The 5169-nt window shown below is 34.9% G+C and overlaps 1 long non-coding RNA gene across 1 annotated transcript; it reads left to right on the top strand.

The window, feature by feature from the left end:
• The first annotated feature begins 2695 nt into the window (after nucleotides 1-2695).
• LOC123531279 (uncharacterized) lies at nucleotides 2696-4932 on the top strand. The gene is made up of 4 exons (XR_006682386.2): nucleotides 2696-2872; nucleotides 3342-3451; nucleotides 3798-3892; nucleotides 4904-4932. It is a non-coding gene; the product is annotated as an uncharacterized LOC123531279 (long non-coding RNA).
• Nucleotides 4933-5169: the final 237 nt, after the last annotated feature.

Raw genomic sequence — 5169 nt, 5'->3', positions numbered from 1 at the left:
AGTGACGTCAATTTCTGTGTTGTCAAAAACATACATATGCCTGGCGAGATTGCATAAATATGTACTGGCCGTCCTAAGGATATTAGCAAAACAACGTAGGAGATAGATAGAAGTTCAATATAGACTGATTAACACCGTGTTACAGCGGTGTTCGCCATTGAAAATCGCCTATTATTAAACACGCGTATAAACAATGCATACTGCAAATAATTCCATGACCTCCCAGGTCTCAAAAGCAAAACAAACAGCTAAAATAGACGTTTTTACACCAAATTTCCCTCTGTCGTAAACGATATCCTATATTTTGACTCCTCGACGGGATGGGCATCATATAAAAATACCCTCTGCGGTAAAGTTTATCATGCGTGACTATACCCGGGTCTCTTTGGAGGGTCAGAACGTCGGTGTAGACGTACGGACAGACTTGAAACTTGCCAGGATTATCCTCAGATGATTGATCGTTTGACGTGTGAGGTAAACCCGATCAAATTATTTTGTAAACACTTCGAACTGGGCCGTTGAATATGATTTTCGCATCAATTTTAATAAATGTCCAATTTAAACAGCTGAATACTTCTTTATTTCGCAAAGTTGACGACCAGGATTAATCATATAATATGTTTAGGCATTTACACGTATGCCTGCACCAGAGTATCTTCATGGAAAGTCGAAATGAAACTAGAGCTATCACTAAAGGTGATGAATGTACCCCCCGCATGCACTGACACAGTACATTGCAATTTGACGCACACAAGATTGCATAATTATGTGGACTGTATGTATATAGACTGTATGTATACAGTATAGTAACAAACAACAAAGTCCCATAACTATGCAGAATATTTATCTAAAAGAATGTAACATGCACCATGCACAACTACTGTTGGTACTGATCACTTGTGTGAAGTTTCATTAAATTGTGTGCAAGGGTTTGGTAGATTAGGCACGCACAAGATTGCATATGCAGACTGTATGTACATAGTATGTTAACAAAAAACAAAGTCCCATAACTCTGCAATTTTTTTTTCTAAAAGAACCTAACATGCCCCATGCACAACTACTGTTGGTACTGATCACTTGTGTGAAGTTTCATTAAATTGTGTCAAGGGGATGAGGAGAGATGGTGTGCACAAGATTGTGTCTATGTATATAGTATAGTAACAAAAAAACAAAGTCCCATAACTCTGCAATTTTTTTTTCTAAAAGAACCTAACATGCCCCATGCACAACTACTGTTGTTACTGATCACTTGTGTGAAGTTTCATTAAATTGTGTCAAGGGGATGAGGAGAGATGGTGCGCACAAGACTGTGTCTATGTATATTAAGTATAGTAACAAAAACACAAAGTCCCATAACTCTGCAAATTTTTTTTCTAAAGGAACCTAACATGCCCCATGCACAACTACTGTTGGTACTGATCACTTGTGTGAAGTTTCATTAAATTGTGTCAAGGGGATGAGGAGAGATGGTGTGCACAAGATTGTGTCTATGTATATAGTATAGTAACAAAAAAACAAAGTCCCATAACTCTGCAATTTTTTTCCCTAAAGGAACCTAACATGCCCCATGCACAACTACTGTTGGTACTGATCACTTGTGTGAAGTTTCATTAAATTGTGTCAAGGGGATAAGGAGAGATGGTGCGCACAAGATTGCGTCTACGGACAGACGGACAGACAGACAGACAGACAACCTGAAACCAGTATACCCCCCCCCTTACAACTTTGTTGTCGGGGGGTACAAAAATACAGCTAAAAAAACTAACACCACTATTCACCGTTATTGATTTTCTACCTCTGTGGCAGACGCATCCCTCGGCGTGGTGGAAATCAGGTAATAGGGTGTGCCAAAGCGCTCGCAATAAATACCACGTGACCATGAAAGTGATATGATCGGTGCAACAAATTCAAAGATACAACTTTCTCATTTTTTAGTTTATTTTTCATTCTATCGCCAACACCAGGCTAAATTATTTTGAAAATACTCAAAACGGTTTCAGTTACTAAAAACAAACTACGAAAACAATAATTTACTTTATTTATTTGTTATTAAGGTACATTTTATAGCCAAAATATCGAGTTTTTAGTGCTTTTCTGAACTACCATTTTGCGAATTTTTACTGAAGAGTTACACAATTTGATGAATGAAACGCCCATTGAAAATGATTGAGCTTTCTTTTGAAGTATATATCTTGAAAAATAATTGCCAACTTTTACCTGAAAATCCGGACAGAAGACAGAAAGAGAGTCATGTTTTCAGTAATCTGTCTAAAATTGTGACCAAAACTTACGTAGATAAAATATCTACTTCCTGCGAGCAATCAATATGAACAGGCCTGTTTGAGCCGATCATTTCAGATAGCTTTTATATTCTCTTTTTTTTTTCATACACACGCCATCATTTCACTATTGATTTGAGATAAATATGTGTATTTATGACAAAAATCCATAATACATTACAAGGGCGATACACATAAAAGTCAGAAATGACAATTTTATTTTTAGAACGGTTGCTTTCACAAAGTAATTGACAGAATAAAATGTAAATGTCAGCATATTTTTTTCACACAAAAATGTGTTTGTGCGTAGAAATGTGATCAGGCTGAGCACATGGCCTTATGGATTACATTATTTTCGGCGCTTAACGTAAACACAGTTAAAGAACAGGATTCACAAACATTGAATTTATGCTTAAATGTAAATGCGATACATTATGCATATGAAAATAATTCACGAAAGTATCGCATATGGAAGTACCTGGAATAAATTTGGACTATTACCTTCGGATGTTTACACGACTGTGCTGTCAAAAGGCCTCCCACCCATGTGTTTACATAATTTGACAGGTCGAGTTGCTCTGGCGGAAACAACGGTAAGTGCAATTTTATAAATTAATTATTTCGCAACGAGTTAAAAACAATGTTGATAATAAGTCGTCTGTATTTCAAGACCTTGAAACGCTTTGCCCAGTCATGTAAACGTATGTTCAGGGTGGAGAACATAGCATATGCATGCGTGTAATACTGACAGTACTGTCATCAGAGTTTACAGTACTGAGTACCATCAGACCATTAGAGGCAGAAGAAACGACATGTTCCATAGATATAAATCAATCAGAAATAGGTCATTGCCATAGCAGGAAAACGTTTATGTACTTTTTGCATTCAAATTGACACAATTTGAAACTTAAACAGAAGACGGCCAGAAACTCTCTTCATAAAACATGTACGTGATTAAACGTGAGGCTGTATCATCCGGTTATGAATAAAAAAAAAACATTTTAAAAGATTTCTTAAGTAACGTTAATTACCGCGCATTTAAACGTCTTGTGTTTGTTTCAGATGCATACCTGGCACCATGGAAATAATGTAGATCTAATTTGTAAACTGTCATGGAACCTGTCCTCGGCACCAACATGTCCTATCATGATGGCGACCAAGAGTACAGAAAGGTAAATGTCAAAATTCTATAAAGAATCTACAATATTCCTGTCTGTAAGTAAGCGAAAGAAAGGATACCTCTGCATAGATGACAAGGTCAATGGTTTGAATGAAGCATGGCCATGCATTAAAATATCAACAAATTTATTCTTGTTGAATGACATATATTACACCAGATTAATAAATAGAACAATAATCATTTTCATGGCATGCACGAATTGTTCAACTACATATGTAAATCAACTGTGCTGTAGACCTAATTAAAGAAGTAAAGCTACCTTACATAAATTAACACTTGTCATGATTCCATATAATGTGAATACTTTCCATATACATTTTTGAAATTACTTATTTCAGATAAAGATGTAAGCTGATCCAAAGAAATATTGGGACAATGAATGCTGTAATTATCAAGAAGAAGACTGCCATATTTACACACCATTTTTATACAGGTAGTTGTCAGAGTTTTGAAAATAAAGGTGACATTTAGCAGTGTTAAACAAACCATAATAATTGATTTTAAGATAAATATGTATTTCTTAGAATTGTTTTGATATATTAAAAGTGTCAGCATTAATATTTTAAAGAGAAAACACAGTTAATTGTGAAAGTAAAATATCAACATGAAGTGGGCAGGCCTGTCAAGTTTGATTATTTGTTTCTTCAGTTAATGTTCAATTTGTTTATTTTTTGAATTATCATATCCCAGCTACTTTGATACCATGTGCATAAAAATACTTCTGCAAATTCAATCAGATTCAAATGGATCATGGTACACTTCATGGCCAGGCAGCAAACATACACATACTATAGTGAGTTTTACACCTTGTGACCCATTTCTAAAGTTATATAATAATGGCCCTTTTTTAGACTTTGGATTAAATATAACAGTATGTACACAGCTCCTGCACCACTTTCTATCCAATACTCTTGTAGCTTGATAAACATCTTTACCATAAATGTCAGGGCCTTTATCTAGTTTAGGGACGTTATGCCCCCTTTTAAAATATAACTATTATATTTGTATTTAATGTAATGCTCTCCTCCTACACTTTTCATACTGTGTCACAATGGAAATGTAAGTTGAAATGAAATTATCAACATGAAGTGGGCATGCACGTATTGCCAGACCGCAATTTCAGGTTATTTTAAAATATCAGAAATACATTTGCACATTGTGTAGGCCTACTCACAGTTTCAAACAATTCAAAAGAAATAGTATACATTATCAGCATGAAGTGATCATGTGCATAGTGAAACTCATATGTTTATCAGAGTACTGTTTACCACTTCTTAATTAAGTCATGACATTTTCTTTATAATATCTGTCAGACTGATACTGTTATAATTCTAAGATATAACATTTTACATTTTGTATTCTAAAATTTCTAGTAGTTGTGAACAAATGAAACATGAAGAATTTAATATGCTAATGTAAAAATGACTAAATGTTCTCATTTCAGATGCTCATCTATGGACCACAAGTGTTTAAGGTTTCGATGGAGGCCTTGAGAAACAAAAATCAAACAACACCAAATCATAGAAAGAAAGAGTTGTTTGACATGAAAATTGAACAGCATGTAAAACATGTATATTACTTCACGAAACAAGTGTCAGTATACTGATATAAACATTGAATTCCGGAAAAGGGCTGCCTAAAGGGGCTCCACTTCCGGACAGTTAAACGCCTTTAAAAACTCACCATTTTCAAAGAACAGTTACACATGTT

Source organism: Mercenaria mercenaria, chromosome 11 (genome assembly GCF_021730395.1).
Source record: "Mercenaria mercenaria strain notata chromosome 11, MADL_Memer_1, whole genome shotgun sequence".
Lineage (NCBI taxonomy): Eukaryota > Metazoa > Mollusca > Bivalvia > Venerida > Veneridae > Mercenaria > Mercenaria mercenaria.
This window is presented reverse-complemented; position numbering and strand designations above follow the sequence as displayed.